Consider the following 25,353-nt stretch of genomic DNA (forward strand, 5'->3'; position numbering starts at 1 on the left):
AGGTGCTACAGTCTGGAACCGCGTGACCGCTACCGTCGCAGGTTCGAATCCTGCCTCGGGCATGGATGTGAATGATGTCCTTAGGTTAGTTAGGTTTAACTAGTTCTAAATTGTAGCTGACTGATGACCAAAGAAGTTAAGTCCCATAGTGCTCAGAGCCATTTTTTTTTGTCAATTATTTCTGCTGCAAGGAGCGCAGCCATTGATGATAGCGATTTGTATCGCATTTTTATCTGTTTTTCTTATGAAAATGTCAAAGGTTTGCTTGATGAAAATTAGTCTAAATAGTGTACAATACGAACGTATATTTTAATAAGCATTTCAAATACTCATACTATTTGCTCTAACAATAGAAAGTATATCAATTGTCTGCCGCCATCTTAACAATTATCTCAGCGGCAAATTCAAATTACGCAACTCTGCAAATATAAATGCCGAAGCCTTCCGCGGTGGTCTAGCGGTTCTAGGCGCGCAGTCCGGAACCGCGCGACTGTTACGGTCGCAGGTTCGAATCCCGCCTCGGGCATGGATGTGTGTGATGTCCTTAGGTTAGTTAGGTTTAAGTAGTTCTAAGTTCTAGGGGACTGATGACCACAGCTGTTAAGTCCCATAGTGCTCAGAGCCATTTGAACCATAAATGCCGCAGGTAATAAAAACGTGTAAAAATAAATGTGCACCGATGGTCCCGAACTCATTTTAATGAAAATAGTTCGAATCAGATTGGTCCTTTACAAACAGTCCTCATAGCACGATCCATATAACAAACTTTTTCTTACTGATGTATGGAGCCAAAATTAATTACGCACGAGTTGCGAAGAATACTGTTTCAGGTAACATACGTCAGTGTTCTGCGCGGCTGATATTCGGTGGTTTTAATGATCATTTTGCTGAAGATAGCTGTTTCCACCATAATCAATAGTTGTATAGAATCTGTTGTATGACACTGTTAGTGACACTTACACAGCTTACAGACAACACTTTAACACAATGTTAACTTGGATTTCTTTAGCAACTTGACCAAATCTTTAGCGGGGAGAAAAAATTATTTAGTAATTGCTCAATGTAATGAAATAAGATTATCATTTTCATTTACAAATTAGTTAAATACCAAACCACTGAATAACACAGCGAACGCCACATCCCACACTGATTTAATTAATGGGGGTCAACGTTTTTGGAACTGTTGATACGCGATATCGAGCGATGTTTTCCGAACAGGTAGTAGTTCGCCCTAAGCCTGCGTCTTGAAATGCCGCTTCCAAGAGGACTGTGCGAATTTCCCCTCGTCGATTTGGTTCATATTGACGGCTTTGTAGGGCACCACTGCTACCTCGACATATGTAAATAGCAAGACTCAGCTCACAACTGTTTTCCAGAAAATAGAGTTTAAGCATTTCAAGCGTGCTCACATACTTCGTATGGTCGCAAGTAATCAGGGATTCTGTAGCCAAGCGGTCAGTTGCTGGCCCTAATTACCCGTGCAGCTCCTAATCACACACCTCCTCACCTGCTTCTCTTTCCTGACTTCTCACAAGTGAAGACGGACTCCGAGAAGAGGATCTGTGGACATTTGGTTCACAACTCGTTTTCCGGTGGCGAGAAAAGTGTCCTTGATTTCTGGCACATCCCTCACGAACACCACTGTTCTGTCCTCCGCAACCTCAAATACAGATAGTTTTTCTCCAGCTTCCTTTGGCAGTGTCTTTCTTTACCCGCCCCAGAATTGGGGTATTACTGCCATGAGGAGTTGATCAACACCTTTTCCCATACATTAAATGTATCCACAATTGCGAGTATTGCTATAATGGAATAACGACAATGAAAATTTGTGCCAGGACCAGGAATCGATAACTGGGAAAGCCAGGTTCGAGTCCTGGTGCTGGCACAAATTTTCATTGTCGCCGTTTCATTATACACCCGTCAGTAGTCAACATTCGCATTTGCGAATAGATTTTACGTACTTCATAATGGCCTTAGTCGCGCCTGTTTTCTGGACATGCATGAATCTCCAAAGGAACTTTGCATCGTTATTCAGAATAACACAGTCACTGCAATATCGTATTTACACGCCGGCACCATGCAAACGACCTTCAAGTAACGTGTATCCCCTGTTCAAGAATATACATAACGGATGTACGAATACAGCTTGTGAACGCGTCGTTGACACGTGATAGTTTGGGTCCGGCCAAAGATCATGCACTCATAGACGCTGGTACGGTAGCTCAGCGTGTTCCGTCAGAGGGGTGGGTGCCCTCTGTAATAAAAGAAAACCGATGAATTTGAACAAGCGTAATGGGACGTCTGCCCCGAACAAATACAACGACCATTAACGAGAAAAAAAGAGAGAGAGAGAGAGATAGCCGTGTGGCAAGGTGACCACTCGCGATAAACGGCAAATCCGTATTCGAGTCCTGGCCCGACACAAATTTTTCCCGTCATCATTCCCGTCTACAGTTGATGGTTGTTCCTATTAGCAACTGCCAATACATTTCATGTATTTCATAACGGCTGTATTCGCTGCAGAGCCTGTTCTTCTGGGCATGCATTCATGTCCAAAGGAACTTTGCATCATAATTAAGAATAACAAGGCACTGCACTGTCATACACTTATTCTCTAGTCATCACAATGTTCTACACATATCAGAAAAAGTTATGCAGCACCCCGGTTTCCAGAACTCCTGAAGATGGACGTTGACTGTGGACATTGTATCACAGACACAGTCCTTTTGACTGTTCAGAGATGTCACTAAACCCGCCCAAAGATGTAAATCAACCATTCATAAACAGTGCCTATTAGACGGAGGGGATCCGACATCCGATGATTTCCAGTTGTTTCACCAGGGAGGAGGTACACGGCTCGTGTTGTCTGCAGTTCAACCGTGCCTAGACGGCCATACCGCGGTTCGATCGCGTCCGCATTGTTACTTTGTACCAGGAAGTGCTCTCCTGACACAGAAAGTGATGGAACAAGAAAAGTATATCGCTTCCCACACGCTGTTGTCCCTCTGTGTGCTTGTTCGCCTATCTGGCTGTCTTTCCTAGTGTAAAGAACGCTTTTTCTCAGGGGTAGGTACACGTATCAAGTCGAAGTTTACGTCACATACTAAGGCTACGGTCCCTTGCCGGTGTAATAGATGCAAGCTTCTGTGTCAATGCAGTCAAAAGGTACGCCCATTTATGCAGGGTGCGATTTGTGCTTCTACCAGTGGGGGGGATGTCTTAGGGGGTTAGTAGAATTATGTATGTTACTAGCTTGGACCGTGGTGTTACGCATGGTTAAACAGCTATTTATAAATAGATGTTAATGTCGAAACTCATTATTGACACGTATGCATTATCAGAAAAGCCATCCCGTGTTACATCTTTAAAAGTACATTCTAGGTAAAGCTTATTTACAAAATCATCTACATGCGGGTACAGATATACGAGGGGAGTTCAAAACGTAGAAGCACGTTTGTGAACAGTTGTACTTATTCTGATGATAGAAAACAGAAACATATTAATAGTGTTAATAGTAAGGCTCCACAAATTTACATTATATGTAAAGTTTTACTACAGTGAGTGGGAAATAAACATCCCAGGTTGGGATACATAAACTAAAACCAGAGGAGGGGATGGTCTGATGCAGAGGGGGGGAAATCCCCCCCCCATCCCCCCCTGCAAATCGCACACTGCATTTATGTCAGATAGTTTGATACTCGCAAACTCACTCGTCATTACCGTGTAACTTACTTGCCGTTGATCTAGAATTGCAAAATTCGCCAATCAGCAAGGTTTCACAGTAAAAGGAAGATATCTGAAAATTGTTAATTTTTAATTATATGGGTGTCATTCAATAATTAAAGAGACAAATTGGTCTAGAAAAAACTGATTAGCGCATGTTTGCTACTTTTATAGCTTTCAGTTGGCATCATTGCGATGTGCCCTGATCAACTGGTGTATCAAGATTGTTTTGTTTATAACCTCAAAAATGCATTTTAAAATGAGGAGTCCCATTAAAAAAGTCCGCATTAGTTGAACAACGTTCTAGTATTCGTTTTTTACTTCCAGAAGGCGATAAACCAGTGAATATATACTGTAGAATGTCTAAAGTTTATGGCGAAGGTTGTATGAATCGTGCAAATTTTTACAAGTGCGTAGAGAGTTCAGAAATAGTCGCGACTCTGACAAACACCGTTCTGGGCGACCACTTGCAGTTTTAGCTCCCTCAGTTGAAAATCAAATTGATGACATTATGCGTGCCGACCGCTGTGTGACTGTCGAAATGATACTTGATGAAGATTCAAGTTAGTACTGGTACAGTTCGTAACATTCTCTGTAACAAGCTGAAGTATCGGAGAAAATCCCGAGCAGCCCTCTTAGGTTTTATTGCTGTTGACACTGTCGTTTATCTGCTAATAAAGTCATCAGAAGATCAAAACAAACTGCATCTGTATGGTGCGTAAATTGCCAATTGACCCTTAATAACGAAAAGTGTAAGGTCGTCCGCATGAGTGCTAAAAGGAACCCGTTACACTTCGGTTACACGATAAATCAGTCAAATCTAAAGGCCGTAAATTCAACTAAATACGTAGGAGCTACATTTACAAACAACTTAAAGTGGAAGGAACACATAGAAAATGTTGTGTGGAAGGTTAACCAAAGACTGCGTTTTATTGGCAAGACACGTAAAAATGTAACAGATCTACTAAGCAAACTGCCTACACTGCGCTTGTTCGTCCTCTTTTAGAATACTACTGTGCAGTGTGGGAGCCTTACCAGTTAGGATTGACAGAGTACATCGAAGAAGTTCAAAGAAGGGCAGCACGTTTTGTATTATCCCGAAATAGGGGTGAGAGTGTCACTAGAATGAAAAGGATTTGGGATTGACATCATTAAACCAAAGGCGTTTTTGGAACCTCCTCGCAGATAAAAACTGTGTGCCAGACCGAGACTCGAACTCGGCACCTTTTACTTTTCGCGGGCAAGTGCTCTACCAACTTAACTACCCAAGCCCGACTCGATTCTGCCAGTATCTCGTCTCCTACCTTCCAAACTACGCAATATCTTTTCTTCCCGGAGTGCTAGTTCAGCAAATCTTGCAGGAGAGCTTCTGTGAACTTTTGAAGGTAGGGAGACGAGGTGCTGAGGAATTAAAGCCGTGAGGATGCGGCGTGACTCGTGCTTGGGTAGCTCAGTTGCTAGAGCACTTGCCTGCGAAAGGCAAAGGTCCCGAGTTCGAGTCTGTCTGGCACACAGTTTTAATCTGCCAGGAAGTTTCATATCAACGCACACTCTACTGCAAAGTGAAAATTCCATTCTGAAAGGCGTTTTTCGTTGCAGCGGAGTCTTCTCACGAAGTTCCAGTCATCAACTTTCTGCTCCAAATGGGAAATTATTTTGTTGACACCGACCTATATAGGGACAAACGATCACCGTGATAAAATAAGAGAAATCAGAGGTCGTATAGAAAGATACAGGTGTTCGTTCTTTCCGTGCGCTATACGAGATTGGAACAATAGACAACTGTGAAGGTGGTTCAAATGGTTCAAATGGCTCTGAGCACTATGGGACTTCTGAGGTCATCAGTCCCCTAGAAAGAACTACTTAAACCTAACTAACCTAAGGACATCACACACAGCCATGCCCGAGGCAGGATTCGAACCTGCGACCGTAGCGGTCGCGCGGTTCCAGACTGTAGCACCTAGAACCGCTCGGCCACACCGGCCGGCGAAAGTGGTTCGATGAACTCTCTGCCAGGCACTTAAATGTGATCTGCAAAGTATCCATGTAGATGTAGATCATCTATCACTACTTAATGCGTGATGTCGATCGTCTTACAGGATTTTCTCGCTTTGATCTGCAGTGCCTAGGAGACGACACTACGTTTACCCAACGTTTTTTTTTACTGACGAAGCAACATTTATGAACCACGGTAATGGAAATTTACGTAACATGCCCTAGTGGGCAGATGAAACTGCACTCTAGCTTCGTCAGGTACAACATCAACGAACGTGGATTCTAAACATGTGGTGTAGCATTGTAGGAAATTCCATTGTGGGACGTTATTTCATCCTGGGCATGTTAAATGTAAATACGGAGCGTTTCCGTAAAAGCCTGTAAAAATTTAACAGAACGTAGAAGATGTTCCACTGAATCATTTGCCGTAGGAAACCTAGGGACGGAGAAGCCAGCTTAAGGAAAATGGAAATAATTTGTCCATTTTATTTGGACTGTTGAGCTCCGTGGCCGTGGATAATGATATTTTACTGTAAAAATACAGGGACCAGCCACTTTTTTATGCGTTTTATTAATGCCAATATGCATTTCGGGTTTGCACCCATCTTCAGCTGGCAAATTACATGTATCCTCAGTTTCTACAGTGGTAAAATATCGACAGCAGTTTGGATGCTGCAGCTGGCCTGTGCAAAAGCAACGATCCAATCATTTACTTCAATTTCGCGAGTTTAAAGCTACGCACTATCAGTTGTTCATTTTACTTACATTCTCCTATCCTTGTTTTTTCTTGGATTTTCTTCTTTTTTGTAACAGCGCAAACACTTTTTGTCACGTATTTTACACAGGCGCACTGCGTTATCCGCCATGTTGTCGACTGACAGTTTTGTTTACATACAAGCAGTTTATCTATGGACAGAGTTATATTTTACGAAAGTTTTGAGGTTCTAGCTAAGCTACTGTTTACTAAACATTCTTGGGTGATAGAAGTATTCTAAGTACGATGTATACTAAGTTTTTTTGGTTATTTAGGCAGTAGGGAAGCAGTGGTTGGGAAGGGAGTAAGACAGGGTTGTAGCCTCTCCCCGATGTTGTTCAATCTGTATATTGAGCAAGCAGTAAAGGAAACAAAAGAAAAATTCGGAGTAGGTATTAAAATTCATGGAGAAGAAATAAAAACTTTGAGGTTCGCCGATGACATTGTAATTATGTCAGAGACAGCAAAGGACTTGGAAGAGCAGTTGAATGGAATGGACAGTGTCTTGAAAGGAGGATATAAGATGAACATCAACAAAAGCAAAACAAGGATAATGGAATGTAGTCTAATTAAGTCGGGTGATGCTGAGGGAATTAGATTAGGAAATCAGGCACTTAAAGTAGTAAAGGAGTTTTGCTATTTGGGGAGCAAAATAACTGATGATGGTCGAAGTAGAGAGGATATAAAATGTAGGCTGGCAATGGCAAGGAAAGCGTTTCTGAAGAAGAGAAATTTGTTAACATCGAGTATAGATTTAAGTGTCAGGAAGTCATTTCTGAAAGTATTCGTATGGAGTGTAGCCATGTATGGAAGTGAAACATGGACGATAAATAGTTTGGACAAGAAGAGAATAGAAGCTTTCGAAATGTGGTGCTACAGAAGAATGCTGAAGATTAGATGGGTAGATCACATAACTAATGAGGAAGTATTGAATAGGATTGGGGAGAAGAGAAGTTTGTGGCACAACTTGACCAGAAGAAGGGATCGGTTGGTAGGACATGTTCTGAGGCATCAAGGGATCACCAATTTAGTATTGGAGGGCAGCGTGGAGGGTAAAAATCGTAGAGGGAGACCAAGAGATGAATACACTAAGCAGATTCAGAAGGATGTAGGTTGCAGTAGGTACTGGGAGATGAAAAAGCTTGCACAGGATAGAGTAGCATGGAGAGCTGCATCAAACCAGTCTCAGGACTGAAGACCACAACAACAACAACAGGCAGTATTGAAGATAATAAACTAACATAACACATTTATACAAAGCAGTAATTCATACATTTACAAATAACAAAGATAGAATTAAGATTTTTATGTTTTATATTATTACATGCAGTTATTGGGTTTATATTAGATTATGTTATTTCTTGATTGTGCTTAGTAAGTGGTTTGATAAGTAGAGTGTGGAAGTTTTTCAGAAATATTCGGTTTGGTAACTCTTTTTGGTCGTTAAGTGTGTCAGAAGGGGATGCATGTTTATGTGAATAAATTTCGATTTCTTCTAGGAGGTTCATTCCTTTTACTTGGTTGGCTAGGTGGAGAACTTGTAGGCTATGGGATATGTCTGTTACTTGATGTTATTCTTCTGCTACATGTTGGGCAAATGTGGATTTATTTAAGTTTTTTAAACGAAAAGCATCCATGTGTTCTCGAAAACGTATGTTGAAGCTTCTACCTGTTTGGCCTATGTATGTCTTTGGACATGAGTTGCAGTTAAGTTTGTATATTCCTGTTTGCTTGCACGGTTTGGTATTATTTTTAAAGTTATGGATAGCTTTGTCCTTTATTTTGTTATTTGTATAGTAGCTGATTCTGATAACTGTTCCTCGGAATGGAAATGCCATGCGGATAGGGCCTTTCATCGGGTAGACTTCGCTTGGTGCAAGTCTTTCGAGTGGACGCCACTTCGGCGACTTGCGTGTCGATGGGGATGAAATAATGATAAAGACAACAGAACACCCAGTCTCTGACCGGAGAAAATCTCCAATCCAGCCGGGAATCGAACCTGGGCTGTTAGGTAGGACATTCTGTCGCGCTGACCACTCAGCTACTAGGGGCGGACAGCTAAAGGAGATAATAGGAGTAAAAGCGCATTACTGTGAACTTTCTTATTTACATTAGTTACAATTAACTGCAAATACTATCACTGACGCAATGAACGTACCATATGTACTGTATTTTAGAAAGTGTGCTGATACTGACGGCCATCAACCTCAGTAAAAGCATGACTTCGAAGGATAAGATTCTGACGCACCCTGCCAGATATCCTTGGTGCACTTCGAATCGCATCACAGGCAGCTACGATTCTGGCAACTATATAACGTACATGCGACCAATACGTGAGGTAGCTACAACAAATAAGCCTATATTCGTCTATGAAAATGGACTCTACAAACAACCCCAGCGATCAGTAAACGGAATCTATCCTGCATAATACTGTGTGCGTGTTGTATGTCAGTTTCACCATCATTGAAGCCCTCAACAGATCGTTACATGAAAAACTAAAAACTAACATTTGGATTAGCTATCTGACTGTGTAAATGAATAAGAAGAACTGCAGGTACAAATGAATCTGTGACAATGAATACCTAAGGTATCTGACTGCGTTTTTGAATAAGAAATTACATGTGATACAGAATCTGGCTTGTGTAACGGGATTTACTGGATTAGAGTACATGGTATGTTGAGGTGTGTCAGTGTCTCTGTTTTGGAACTAATTTTCGCACTCACCTCTTTAGATGACTGCCTTTTTCCATGTTGTAGTCTTCAGTCCAGAGACAGTTTTGATGCAGCTCTCCATGCTACTCTATCCTGTGCAAGCTTCTTCATCTCCCAGTGCCTACTGCAACCTACATCCTTCTGAATCTGTTTAGTGTATTCATCTCTTGCTCTCCCTCTACAATTTTTACCCTCCACGCTGCCCTACAATGCTAAATTGCTAATCCCTTGATGCCTCAGAATATGCCCTCCCAACCGATCCTTTCTTCTAGTCAAGTTGTGCCACAAACTCCTCCCCAATTCTATTCAATACCTCCTCATTAGTTATGTGATCTACCCATCTAATCTTCAGCATTCTTCTGTAGCACCACATTTCGAAAGCTTCTATTCTCTTCTTGTCTAAACTATTTGTCGTCCATGTTTCACTTCCATACATGGCTACACTCCATACAAATACTTTCAGAAAAGACTTGCTGACGCTTAAATCTACACTCGATGTTAACAAATTTCTCTTCTTCAGAAACGCTTTCCGTGCCATTGTCAGTCTAAATTTTATATCCTCTCCACTTCGACCATCACAGTTATTTTGCTCCCAAATAGCAAAATTGATTTACTACTTTACGAGTCTCATTTCTTAATCTAATTCCCGCAGCATCACCCGATTTAATTCGACTACATTCCATTATCCTCGTTTTGCTTTTGTTGACGTTCATCTTATATCCTCCTTTCAAGACACTGTCCATTCCGTTCAGCTGCTCTTCCAGGTCCTTTGCTGTCTCTGACAGAATTACAATGTCATCAGTGAACCTCCATGGATTTTAATTCCTACTCCGAATTTTGTTTTGTTTCCTTTACTGCTTGCTCAATCTATAGACTGAATAACATCGGCGATAGGCTACAACCCTGTCTCACTCCCTTCCCAACCACTGCTTCCCTTTCATGCCCCTCGACTCTCATAACTGCCATCTGGCCTCTGGTAAAGTGAGCAAAAGCTGCATCATGACATCCTAGTAATCAGGCTCGTCTTCCTTGTTTCCTTGCAGAAAATGAAAACTGTACAAATACATAAACACCTCAGTACGTGTAAACTTGTAAGCATGTTAGTTGTAAATAAGCTGGAAAACAGTAATGATAGACAAAGCGGTGGACAAGTTTACTTCAATATCTCCTTAAGATGGCTTCTCCGACCGCAGGTCTCCAAACTGTTCAGTGGAACATTCTCTATGCCATGTCACATTTTTGCACACTCTGACGGAAACTAACTATTGCCACCTAGAATAACTCCAAAAGTATGATAGTAGCTGCAAATTTTGTGGGACAAATGTTGCATGGGATAACGGGACCATAATATGACGTTGGTTTTTTGTTGCTAGGTGGGATCGCTTCAGAGATGTCAACTTCATTTTTTTTTAAATAGGATGCTATAGTTTGGTACTTATTTTCTGATAGCGGCTATCGAGACGAATCCAATGATGTGTAACAGTAAGGTCTTTGAAGGTCAACGAAGGTGAAAAAGGTGGCACGAACGCCCATTTACAGAAGGTGTTCCAAGTGATGACCATTGGTATCATTGCAGTGCTGCAATCTTCTTATCATGGACTGCGAGGTATTCCTTATCACTTCGGCACTTATCGAAGCACATGCTCTGACAGTTCTTTCTCGTATATCGTGCAAATAGTAAATATCCGCCAAATACGGCTTATCTATCTAACGTGCCATTGACATGTAAACACCATTGGACGGTTTCGCAATACAACACTAATAGGAACGGTAAGCCTAGTATCGTCGGATCAAGCGAGTGTGAATGATGTATTCCTTCGAAGAATAAGTCGATACGCTTCTCATTTACGGAGAATGCGAACGAAATTCAGTGAGAGCTAGAGACTTGTGTGCTGAAAGCTATCTTCAACATATTCACCCTACACGTCGTTCGTTTAAATATGTGAATGATGAATTGAGAAGAATTGGATACTGAAAGCATCGGAAACATATTCGGCAAAGGGAAGTTATTAACGAGCAAACGGAAGTTGGTACTCTTGCCACTGTGGTTCGATATCCTTGCGTCAGTTCGTGTCAAATCGCAAGGAAATCTGGCATGGGCCAGAGTAGTGTTCTTCGTGTTCTGCATCGCCATAAATAGCATCCCTACCATATCAGTCTCCACCAAGAATTAACTGTTACCTACCGTATGCGTCACATTGAATTCTGCCGATGGGCTCAACTGCAGATTCAGAGGAATGACACATTTATTGGTTCAAATGTCTCTGAGCACTATGGGACTTAAATTCTGAGGCCATCAGTCCGCTAGAACTTAGAACTACTTAAACCTAACTAGCCTAAGGGCATCACACACACCCATGCCCGAGGCAGGATTCGAACCTGCGACCGTAGCGGTCTCGCGGTTCCAGACTGAAGCACTCGGCCACTCCGGCCTGCGACACATTTATTAATTTGATTTTATTTACTGACGAGGCTACATTCACGAACTATGGAAATGTTAATTTGCGTAACATGCATTATTGGGCAACTGAAAATCCATGTTGGTTGCGGCAAGCTGCACACCGAAAACCGTGGTCGGTGAATGTATGGTGTAGTATTGTGGAGGACAGATTTATAGGCCCCTATTTCATCGAAGGAATTCTTAATTGTAGGAAGTACACCACATCTTTGCAAAAACCATTATGTCTGTTATTGGAAGGAAGAAATACCTTTAGGGACAAGGAAAAGAATGCGGTATCAACACGATGGGTGTCCGGCACATTTTTCGCTGATGGCTAGAAATGAGTTGCAGAGACAATTCCCAAATCGTTGGATTAGACGCGGAGGAGATGTGTCGTGGCCGGCTCGTTCGCCAGACTTGACACCTCTGGACTTTTGCTTGTGGGGATTCGTAAAAGACATTGTTTATAAATACGTTCCAACCACACCTCAAGAGCCGGCCGGAGTGGCTGAGCGGTTAAAGGCGCTACAGTCTGGAACCGCACGACCGCTACGATCGCAGGTTCGAATCCTGCCTCGTGATGGCTGGGTGTTGTGTGATGTCCTTAGGTTAGTTAGGTTTAAGTAGTTCTAAGTTCTAGGGGACTTATGACCACAGCAGTTGAGTCCCATAGTGCTCAGAGCCATTTGAACCATTTACACGTCAAGATATGGGCATGGCGAATGCCCGGGGAACTCAACTGCCAGCGTGTGTAGTGCCAACGGTAAAATTCGGAGGCGGTGGTGTTATGGTGTGGTCGTGTTTTTCATGGAGGGAATTGTACCCTAGGTTGTTTTGCGTGCCACTATCGCAGCACAGGCCTACATTGATGTTTGAAGCACCTTCTTGCGTCCCACTGTTGAAGAGCAATTCGGGGATGGTGATTGCGTCTTTCAATACGATCGAGCACCTGTTCATAATAAACGGCCTGTGGCGGAGTGGTTACACGACAATAACATCCCTGTAATGGACTGTCTTGCACGGAGTCCTGACCTGAATCCAATGGGATGTTTTGGAACGCCGACTTCGTGCCAGGCCTCACCGACGTACATCGATACCTCTCCCCAGTGCAGCACTCCACGAAGAACGGGCTGCCATTCCCCAAGAAACCTTCCAGCACCTGACTGGATGTATGGCTGCGAGAGTGGAAGCTGTCGTCAAGGCTAAGGGTGGGCCAACGCCATACTGAATTCCAACATTGCCGATTGAGGGCGCCAACAACTTGTTGAAAACGTCCCCTAGGAAAAATTAATGAATTACTGTGCTGATTGACATACAATATTTTTTAGCGCAACGCAATCTGACTTTCAAAAATCCCTACACAAGAATGGCTCTTACTAACAATAACCTATACCTTTCATGAATCACTTACCTCACAAAAATCTTTGTTACTCAAACTACTGCAATACAGCGTGCGCCAATACTGCCAGCTGAATGAAAGATTCAAACTACTGAAGGCACTAACTACTGATAGGCATAGTTAGCAAATGAAAGATTTTGATACAGAACAAACAATTTATTTACCTTAATAGTGTTCAAAACTTATATATATATATATATATATATATATATATATATTTCAGTTCATGATATCCAGTATTACAAATTTACTCTTTCTGGCGGACACACGTCCAGATCGTCCGCTCTTAAAATTCTGCCATCTCTCTCCCCACATCCACCACTGCTGGCGGCTCACCTCCAACTGCGCAACGCTACGCGCTGTTCACATCCAACTGCCGACCACTACAATAGCGAATATTTCGACAATGCAAACCAGCAACAGACTGCACACAGCACACAGCACAGCACAGCACAGAGCGCTACATCTACATCTACATCCGTACTCCGCAAGCCACCTGACGGTGTGTGGCGGAGGGTACCCTGAGTACCTCTATCGGTTCTCTCTTCTATTCCAGTCTCGTATTGTTTGTGGAAAGAAGGGTTGTCGGTATGCTTCTGTGTGGGCTCTAATCTCTCTGATTTTATCCTCACGGTCTCTTCGCGAGATGTACGTAGGAGGGAGCAATATACTGCTTGACTCCTCGGTGAAAGTATGTTCTCGAAACTCCGACAAAAGCCCGTACCGAGCTACTGAGCGTCTCTCCTGCAGAGTCTTCCACTGGAGTTTATCTATCATCTCCGTAACGCTTTCGCGATTACTAAATGATCCTGTAACGAACCGCGCTGCTCTCCGTTGGATCTTCTCTCTCTCTTCTATCGACCCTATCTGGTACGGATCCCACACTGCTGAGCAGTATTCGAGCAGTGGGCGAACAAGCGTACTGTAACCTACTTCCTTTGTTTTCGGACTGCATTTCCTTAGAATTCTTCCAATGAATCTCAGTCTGGCATCTGCTTTACCGACGATCAACTTTATATGATCATTCCATTTTAAATCACTCCTAATGCGTACTCCCAGATAATTTATGGAATTAACTGCTTCCAGTTGCTGAGCTCCTATTTTGTAGCTTAATGATAAGGGAACTATCTTTCTATGTATTTGCAGCACATTACACTTGTCTACATTAAGATTCAATTGCCATTCCCTGCACCATGCGTCAATCCGTTGCAGATCCTCCTGCATTTCAGTACAATTTTCCATTGTTACAACCTCTCGATTCACCAGAGCATCATCTGCAGAAAGCCTCAGTGAACTTCCGATGTCATCCACAAGGCCATTTATTTAACGTGGCGTTACCAACATAACAACATAAACAGCCTACTTACATTGTAAGTCATTTTCACTCAGGTTCGAGGATACTTTTGATCTCATAGGGTATCATTCCATTTAAAAAAAAAATCATACTTGGTTCATTACCTCGATCGGTGCATGGGAAAACACACATAGAAGTACGATCCCCTTGGCGTGTTATTATTTGCCAAAAAGATCGTTTCGATATGTGGACCGCTCACGAAATAAAACGAGTGTTACGTCTTACATGACTCAGCCGATATATATGTATATAGGATCAAACTTAATAAAACCAACTATCAGCACTGATGGATTCCTGACTCTAAATGATGAAAAAAAAACAACCTATGAAAGAGTGTCTGGGAAAGCATCGTTGCCACAGTACATGGCACTGACAGGTGACCACGTGCCGTGTGTTTTCTTGTGTGTTGCTGGCCGTGTACAGAGTCAGCAGCAGAATGGTCCGATATTCATGTCGGTAACAAGCTGAGGTCGTGTTGGTGCACAGCCAAGCAGGCGGAAAAGGTCGAGAGGCAGCAAGACTGTCCAAAACAAGTAACCTCGCAGAAAACGACCATATCTCACATTTCAAGCCATTTCTGGCGTTTGTGTGACCATGGGTCCTATCAGACACACGAACGTGGCGGACTGTGCGTGCACCAGAATTGGAGGACCGGGCTCTACATCTACATCTACATGAATGCTCTGCAAATCGAACTTAAGTGCCTGGCAGAGGGATCATCGAACCACTTTCACAATAATTCTCTATTATTCCACTCTCTAAGAGCACGCGGAGAAAACGAACACCTACATCTTTCCGTGCGAGCTCTGATTTCCCTTATTTTATTACGATGATCGTTTCTCCCTGTCTCGGCCGCTGTCAACAAAATACTTTCGCATTTGGAGGAGGAAGTTGTTGACTGAAATTTCGTAACAAGTTCGCTCCGCAAAGAAAAACTCCTTTGTTTTAGTGATGTCCAGCAAAAAATGGTGTATCATTTCAGTGACACTCTGTCCCTCATTTCGCGATAGTAGAAAACGTATCCGAGGTCCATCGATCCGATAAGCAAGAAATTCGACAGCAAAAAAATGGTTCAAATGGCTCTGAGCACTATGGGACTTAACTTCTGAGGTCATCAGTCCCGTAGAACTTAGAACTACTTAAACCTAACTAACCTGAGGACATCACATACATCCATACCCGAAGCAGGATTCGAACCTGCGACCGTAGCGGTCGCGCGGATTCGACAACAAGTCTCTTCGAGTTCGTGCTCACCTCAACATACTTGCTGTTCGACGGAAATTATCATGAACAGACAGATGGCGTCGCCATGGGATGCCCGCTTTCACCGGTTGTAGCCAACTTTTTTATGGAGAATTTCGGGGAGAAGGCACTAGAACGAGGCAAACAAAAACCAACTTGTTTCTTCCGCTACGTGGATGACACGTTCGTTGTTTGGCCACGTGGACGGGACAGCTGAAATGAATTTCTCGAACACCTCAACTCGCTGCACCCCAACATACAGCTCACGATGGAGGTGGAGCAGGATGGTGCCCTACCGTTTCTTGACATCCTGGTGAAACGGAAACATGACGCCAAGCTGGGACACAGTGTATACAGAAAACCTACACACACCGATTTGTACCAAAATGCCTTCAGTAGCCACCACAGCTCCCAGCGTGAAGGCGTTTTGCGCACACTTGTTCACAGGGCGCGACCGACCTGCAATCGGGAGAGCCTTCCAGCAGAACTGCAGCACCTCGAGACAACATTTCGGAAAAATGGGTACAACCAGCAGCAAATAAGACACGCACTCAGACAGACTGCGCCAAGAGAACAAGAAGAAGAAACAGAAGAACACAAGTCATTGGCGTGCATTCCGTTTGTCGGAAACACTTCACGAAAAATCGGTAGAATCCTGGGGAAACACAATGCGAAATGTGTATTCCGACCCCGTGCAAAAACCTTGACTCTACTGGGTTCAGTGAAAGATGACCTAGGCCTTCGAAAGCCAGGCGTTTATCAAATTCCCTGTCAGTGCGGAAAATCATACATCGGGGAGACAGTCCGCGCTGTAGAAGAGAGGTGTCGCGAACACAAGCGCCGTACCGAATTGCGCCAGGTCACTAAATCGGCCGTGGCTGACCATTGCATAAAGGCTGTCCATACTGTGGACTATGAAAACACAAAAATACTCTGTCAGTCGTCCTACTTCTGGGGCTGCGTTACTAAAGAGGCCATCGAAATCCGACTACGGGACGATCTAATTAATAAAGACAGCGGCCATCAACTCAGTCAGGCTTGGAACCCTGCACTCAGCCTGGAGCGAAAGATGCGGTCCCAGAGATCGAGGACCGCCCCCGACGGCGGTAGCAGGGAGACTGCAGTCCCCAGTTCAAACCCAGGCGCCGCTTCCCCCACCAGTAACCACCGCGCCAGCCGCACCGAAGACACCAGGAGAGGAACGGTGGAGGGGGTAACGGCTAGTATATATAGGGTGCCGAGAGGAACAGCACGGCATTCGTCAGGAACCACCTGAAGAAGGCAGCGTGTACGTCTGCCGAAATATTGTGGAGAAATTACGACGCCACCCGGTCGGATACCCGAGAACTGTTCAGATTGCAAATACGCCGGGAAAACTTCAGATCGCAATACAAAACGTGTCGCTCTTCGTTGAACTTTCTCAATGTACTCCGTTACTTCTATCTGGTAAGGATTCTACACCACGCGGCAGAGCTCCAAAAGAGGACAAGCGCAGTGTAGGCATTCCCCCTAGTTGACCTGTTACATTTTCTAAGTGTTCTTACAATAAAACGCAGTCCTTGGTTTTTCTGCACCACAATAAATTCAATATGTTCTTTCCAATGTAAATCGTTCGCAGTTGTAATTTCTAGGTATTTATTTGAATTTACGGCCGATACATTAGGCTGATTTACCGTGTAACGGGAGTTAAACGGATTCCTTGTAGCACTCATGTGGATGACCTGACACTTTTCATTATTTAGGGTTAATTTCCAATTTTCGCACCATTCAGATATCTTTTCTAAATCGTTTTGCAATTTCTTTTGATCTTCTGATGAGTTTACTAGAAATACACAACTGGCCATTAAAATTGCTACACCAAGAAGAAATGCAGATGATAAACGAGTATTCATTGGACAAATATATTGTACTAGAACTGACATGTGATTACATTTTCACGCAATTTGGGTGTATAGATCCTGAGAAATCATTACCAAGAACAAACGCCTCCGGCCGTAATAACGGCCTCGATACGCCTGGGCATTGAGTCAAACAGAACTCGGATGGCGTGTACAGGTACAGCTGCCCATGCAGCTTCAACACGATACCACAGTTCATCGAGAGTAGTGACTGGCGTGTTGTGACGAGCCAGTTGCTCGGCTACCATTGACCAGACGTTTTTAATTGGTGAGAGAGAGATCTGAAGAATGTGCTGGCCAGGGCAGCACTCGAACATTTTCTGTATCCAGAAAGGCCCGTACAGGACCTGCAACATGCGGTCCTGCATTATCCTGCGGAAATGTAGGGTTTCGAAGGGATCGATGGAAGGGTAGAGCCACGGGTCGTAACACATCTGAAATGTAACGCCCACTGTTCAAAGTGCCGTCAATGCGAACAAGAGGTGACCGAAACGTGTAATCAATGGCACCCCATACCATCACGCCGGGTGATACGCCAGCATGCCGATGACGAATACACGCTTCCAATGTGCGTCCACCACGATGTCGCCAACACGGATGAGACCATCATGATGCTGTAAACAGAACCTGGATTCATCCAAAAAATGACGTTTTGCCTTTCGTGCACCCAGGTTCGTCGCTAAGTGCACCATCGCAGGCGCTCCTGTCTGTGATGCAGCGTCAAGGGTAACCGCAGCCGTGGTCTCCGAGCTGATAGTCCGTGCTGCTGTAAACGTCGTCGAATTGTTCGTGCAGATGGTTGTCGTCTTGAAAACGTCCCCATCTGTTGACTCAGGGATCGAGACGTGGCTGCACGATCCGTTACAGCCGTGCGGATAAGATGCCTGTCATCTCGACTGCTAGTGATACGAAGCCGTTGGGATCCTGTTCCGTATTACCCTCCTGAACCGACCGATTCCATATTCTGCTAACAGTCATCGGATCTCGACCAACGCGAGCAGCAGTGTCGTGATACGATAAACCGCAATCGCGATAGGCTACAATCCGACTTTTATCAAAGTCGGAAACGTGATGGTACGCATTTCTCCTCCTTACACGAGGCATCACAACAACGTTTCACCAGGCAACACCGGTCAACTGCTGTTTGTGTATGAGAAATGGGTTGGAAACTTTCCTCATGTCAGCACATTGTAAGTGTCGCCACCGGCGCCAACCTTGTGTAAATGCTCTGAAAAGCTAATCGTTTGCGTATCACAGCATCTTCTTGCTGTCGGTTAAATTTCGCGTCTGTAGCACGTCATCTTCGTGGTGTAGCAATTTTAATGCCAGTAGTGTAAAATACAGCATCATCTGAAAAGAACCTATGACGGCTGCTCAGATTTTCTCCCATATCGTTTATACAGGTAAGGGTACATAACACTACCTTGGTAAATGCCAGAAATCACTTGTGTTTTACTCGATGACTTTCCGTCTGTTGCTACTAACTGTGACCTCTCTGACAGGAAATCGGAGATCCAAACAAATAACTAAGACGACACTTCATAAGCACGCAAATTTGCTACAAGCCGTTTTTGTGGTACAGTGTCAAAAGCCTTTTGGAAAACTAGAAATATGGAATCAATTTAACATCCCTTTTCAGTAGCATTGAACACTTCGTCTGTGTAAAGAACTAGTTGTGTTTTACAAGAACGATGTTTTCTAAATCCGTGTTGACTGTGTGTCAATAGCCGAGCGGTTCTAGGCGCTTCAGTCTGTAACCGCGCGACCGCTACGATCGCAGGTTCGAATCCTGCCTACAGCATGGATGTATGTGATGTCCTTAGGTTAGTTAGGTTTAAGTAGTTATAAGTTATAAGGGACTGATGACCTCAGATGTTAAGTCCCATAGCGCTCAGAGCCATTTGAACCATTTGAATTTGTGTGTCTATAGACCATTCTATTCGAAGTAATTCTTTATGTTAGAACACAATACATGTTCCAAAATCCTGCTGCATATTGACGACAATGTTATGGGCCTGTAATTTACTGGATTACTCCTGCTGACTTTCTTGATAATTGGTGTGACCTGTGCAACTTTCCAGTATTTGGGTACGGATCTTTCGTCGAGCGAACGGTTGTATCTGATTATTAAGTATGCAGCTATTGCATCAACATACTCTCATAGGAATCTAAGTGCTTCACAGTCTAGTCCAGAAGACTTGCTTTTATTGATTTAAGCTGCATCCGTACTCCGAGGATATCTACTTCTAAGATTCTCCTGTTGGCCACTGTTCTCGATCGTCTTCTTTGATGAAGGAATTTCGAAACGCTGCCTTTAGTAACTATGCTTTCGCAGCACTGTCGTCGATACTACGAGAATTTCCATTGCTATCGCGCAGAAGAGTCATTGATTGGGTGTTGCCGCTAGCACACTTTACGTACAACCAGAATGTCTTTGGATTTCCTGCCACGTTCCGAGACAAAGTTTCGTCTGGCATTGAACCGGGCGCTAAATTTCGAGCTACTGCAAAAGATCGCCAATCTTTGAGATTCTGCGTCCGTTTGAATCTGGCATGCTTTTTTCTTTGCTTCTACAACAGTGTTCTGGCCCATTTAGTGTGCCAAGCAGGATCAGCTCCGCCGTTTATTAATTTATTTGGTATTAATCTCTCAGTTGCTGCTGGTACTATTTCTCTGAATTAAAGCCACATCTGGTTTAAACTTATATTGTTTTGCAAGGAGTGGAGATTGTCTCTCTGGAAGGCGTCAAGTGAATTCTTATTTGTTTTTTTGAATAGGAATAATTTTCGTTTATTGTTGGAGGATTTGAGGTTGCGATATTCAATCTCGCTACGGCAACCCCCTTCTCATTTTCAACTACAACGGAATATTTCAAAGCAATGGAAATTTTACGAATAAAAATTACTCATTTTTTTAAAAAACACTTTTGTTTAAAAACCAAACATTTTAGCACTACTGCTATGGATAACGTACCTTTCGGTTTTTTACCTCAGTTATTTGTAAACAAATAAAAAAACAGGTGCTATAACCGGAAATAAACAAATACTGTTAAATTCTGGTTATTCAGAACTAAAATACCTCTATCGGTTTGAATCGATCGGTTTTTCCTATCCCTAATATGAGGATGCTGTCTCCAAAACGTGTTGAGCATAGATTAAGTAGAAAATAATAATAAATTTAAATTTTATAGACAGTATGAGTAGTGAAGCAGCTTAAATCACTTAATAAAAGCAAATCTTCCGCTACAGACTGTATACCAATTAGGTTCCTTTCAGAGTATGCTGATGGAATAGGCTCATACTTAACAATCACGTAAAAACGCTCGCCCGACGAAAGATCGTTACCTAAAAACTGTAAAGTTGCACAGGTCACACCAATATTCAAGAAAGGTTGTAGGAGTAATCCACTAAATTACAAACCTATAACATTAGCGTCGATATGCAGCAGGATTTTGGAACATACATTATGTTCAAAGATTATGGCTTTCCTGTAAGAGAACGGTTTGTTGACACACAGTCAATACGTATTTAAAAAACCGTCGTTCTTGTGAGACACAGCTAGCCTCTTACATTCGCGAAGTGTTGAATGATATTGACAAGGCATTTCAAATTGATTGCGTATTTCTATATTTCCAAAAGGCTTTTGACATTGTACCACGCAACTGGCTTATGGAATATCGTCTCAATTATGTGACTGGATTCTTGATTTCCTGTCAGAGAGGTCACAGTTCGTAGTAAAATACAAGTGATTTCTGGTGTTCCCCCAAGACAGTATAAGCCCTCTGCTGTTCCTTATGTCTATAAATGATTTAAGAGACAATCTGAGCAGCCATCTTAGGTTGCTCGCAGATGAGGCTGTCGTTTGCAAAACGATCTAGAAAAGCTATCTGAATTGTGCGAAAATTGACAATTGACCCTAAATAATGAAAAGTGTGAGGAACACAAGTGATTTCTGGCGTTCCCCCAAGATAGTATAAGCCCTTTGCTGTTCCTTATGTCTATAAAAGATTTAAGAGACACTCTGAGCAGCCGTCTTAGGTTGTTTGCAGATGAGGCTGTCGTTTGCAAAACGATCTAGAAAAGATATGTGAATGGTGCGAAAATTGACAGTTGATCCTAAATAATGAAAAATGTGAGGTCATCCACATGAGTGGCAAAAGGAATCCGTTACATTTCGCTTACGCTCTATATCAGTCTAATCCAAAGGCCGTAAATACCTGGGAATAACAGTAAAGAACAATTTAAATTGGAAAGTAGACGTAGAAAGGGAGGGAAACCAATGACTGTGTTTTATTGGCAGAACATCTAGAAAATGTAACAAATGTGCTAAAGAGACTGCGTACACTATGCTTGCCGCCCTTTTTTGGAGTATTGCAGTGCCGTGTGGGACCCTTTCCAGATAGTACTAACAGAGTAGATCGTAAAAGCTTCAATTAGAGCAGCACGTTTTGTACTATCGCGAAATAGGGGAGAGATTGTCATGGACGTGATACGAGATTTGGGATAGACACCATTAAAACAAAGGCGTTTTTCCGTTGCGGTGGACTCTTCTCACGAAATGTCAATCACCAACTTTCTCGTCCGAATGCGAAAACGCTGATCTACATAGGGAGAAATGATCATCATTATAAAATAAGAGAAACCAGAGCTCTCACGGAAAGATATAGATCGTTTTTCCCGCGCTCTATTCCATAGTGGAATAATAGAGAATTATTGTGAAGGTGATTCGATGACCCCTCTTCCAGACACTTAATTGTGATTTGCAGAGTATCCGTGTAGATATATATGTCAGGTCATATCTACTGATGAGACGATGACCTCGCAGTTTGGTCTCTTCCCCCAAACAACCCAACCCAACCCTCATATCTACTGCACGCTATATTGTACGGTGATAGATATTTGTAGGAGCCTTTAGCGGCACCTGTGGAAACTCATAGTAGGACAGAATTAATACACTTAAACGTCATACATAATGAAACAGTTTTCGCACGTCTCATTGTTTATGACGCCATATCCTCTGACCTCTGGCAAGTAACTGGCTGTTAGCCCCACGACGATTGTTGCCTGGCAGTACAGGACACATGTACCAAGTTTGGCTGAAATCGGTGTACTGGCTTAGAAGGAGATGTGGAACACACACCTACGTACAGCCATTTTTATAATATGTACGGATTTCTGGTCGCGGAAGATGCATTTCAAGTACTCTTGACGGGAAAAAATCGCAGCACCGAGGAGGTGTTGAGCGGCATAAGCGAAAGTTGGTAGGCGTGTCTGTACATCTGAAAGATGACGTCTGTTCATATTTCGCGGCATTCACATAAGAGTTGCGGTAATACTGGCACTATGGGGATGCAAATCGGTTTGCTTTAACACTAGAAGGACCGCACCCGTCATTTTGATGGCTATTCTACTTCTGTAGTCTAATTTCCCCTAAATGGATTCTTCTACTGGTCCCATTTTCTATGAATTTTCATAAATATTTGTTAGGTAGACGTCTGCAAAGACTTTACCCTGTAGGGATTTTCTGAAAAGTGTCCCAAACAACTTCTACTACAAGGACCGAAAGCCATTTTGACGGGTACCGAAATGTGAACAACAGCTTTCGGACATGTCCAGGTTTACCACCCTAATTTGATTATTGTGTTGTGCTGACACATTGTCGATTAGCAGCGAAGCTTCGTTGTTCAAGTGGCGCAGTTTGTGTTGTCCACGTTGTAGTTGTTTCGTAATGGCGGTTCGAAGACGCGGTTTGTCTGATGGAGAAATTTTAAAATATTTGATGTCAACGTCAAGATGGCGAATTCGAAGGGGAAAGGCCTAGTGATGTTTGTGAAGCTGATGAGTTACGAGAAGATGACGCTGCAAGCGCTATTCATGATCAGGAATATATCTCTCCCATCAATGAAATCAGTGACTCTTCAGACAGAATTGTTGCAACTATTGGACAATAGCAAGCCGAGAAGTTGCAAACCAATTTTGCTTTACCTATAGCAGGTACGTTTGTCTAAGAACTCCGTCTTCAGGCCAACATGTGGCCCATCGGGACCATCCGACCGCCGTGTCATCCTCGGTTGAGGATGCAGATAGGAGGGGCGTGTCGTCAGCACACCGCTCTCCTGGTCGTTATGATGGTTTTCTTTGACCGGAGCCGCTACTATTCGGTCGAGTAGCTCCTCAATTGGCATCACGAGGCTGAGTGCAACCCGAAAAGTGGCAACAGCGCATGGCGGCCTGGATGGTCACCCATCCAAGTGCCGGCCACGCCCGACAGTGCTTATGTCCGGTGATCTCACGGGAACCGGTATATCCACTGCGGCAAGGCCGTTGCCTACTTTTGCATAGCCATTGTGTTATTACTTTATATTTTATCACAACTGATATTTCAGCAAGTATTGTAAATGTTATCTATTTTACTGTTTTATAATTTGAAATTCATTGTTTTTGTTGTAACTGAATTGTTCTATTATATACAGTATATTCAGGTACGTCAAAAAATAGTGTGCGCGTACCTCCAGCTAACAGCCCTAGAGGCGTTCGTGGCAGGAAAATTTCAGATGGGAGGAAATCCTTTCATTGGGAGTAGTGAGACAGTTAATGGCGGAACAACATGGACTGTTACACCTACGAAAGCTGTTCCTGGAAGACGTCCACTGAAGGTAGCATCGGTACCTACAGGTTATGCAAAAAAGTTTGTCAGGAAAGGTATAGGAGATTGCTAATTGATGACAGCATGCTTCAAAATATAAAGAAGTGTACAGTAAATAAAGCATGCTAAGAGCTACATGATGATGATTGGACCATTAGCGTCGATGCAGTAGAAGCTGCAATATCACTTGTGTACTTACGAGGAGCAAAAAAACTTTCCTTTGAAGTTGTTATGGTTGAATACATGGGGACCAGCATGTTTTCGGAACACAATAAGCAGAAATAAGTTCACCGAAATTTTGCGGTTTATGCGATTTCACGAAAAGAGCAGACGTTCACATAGACTAAACACAGATCGTTTTGCATCTGCTACCCCTGTGTTCAGCTTTACTGTATAGTTAAATGATGATGGCGTCCTCTTGGGTAAAATATTCCGGAAGTAAAATAGTCCCCCATTCGGATCTCCGCGATGGGGACTACTCAGGAGGACGTCGTTATCAGGAGAAAGAAAACTGGCGTTCTACGAGTCGGAGCGTGGAATGTCAGATCCCTCAATCGGGCAGGTAGGTGAGAATATTTAAAAAGGGAAATGGATAGGTTAAAGTTAGATATAGTGGAAATTAGTGAAGTTCAGTAGCAGGAGGAACAAGGCTTCTGGTCAGGTGAATACAGGATTATAAACACAAAACCAAATAGAGATAATGCAGGAGTCGGTTTAATAATGAATAAAAAATAGGAATGCGGGTAAGCTAGTACAAATAGCATAGTGAACGCATTATTGTTGCCAAGATAGATATGAAGCCCACGCCTACCACAGTAGTACAAGTTTATATGCCGACTAGCTCCGCAGATGAAGAAGAGATTGATGAAGTGTATGACGATATAAAAGAAATTGTTCAGATAGTCAAGGGAGACGAAAATTTAATAGTCATGGGTGACTGGAACTCGATAGTAGGAAAAGGAAGAGAAGGAAAAATAGTAGGTGAACATGGAATGGGGGTAAGGAATGAAAGAGGAAGCCACCAGGTAGAATTTTGCTCAGAGCATAACTGAATCATAGCTAACACTTGGTTCAAGAATCATAAAAGAAGGTTGTATATATGGAAATGCCTGGAGATATAGGTTTCAGATAGATTATATAATGGTAAGACAGAGATTTAGGAACCAGGTTTTAAATTTTAAGACATTTCCA

This window comes from Schistocerca serialis, chromosome 11 (genome assembly GCF_023864345.2).
Source record: "Schistocerca serialis cubense isolate TAMUIC-IGC-003099 chromosome 11, iqSchSeri2.2, whole genome shotgun sequence".
NCBI classification, from domain to species: Eukaryota; Metazoa; Arthropoda; class Insecta; order Orthoptera; family Acrididae; genus Schistocerca; species Schistocerca serialis.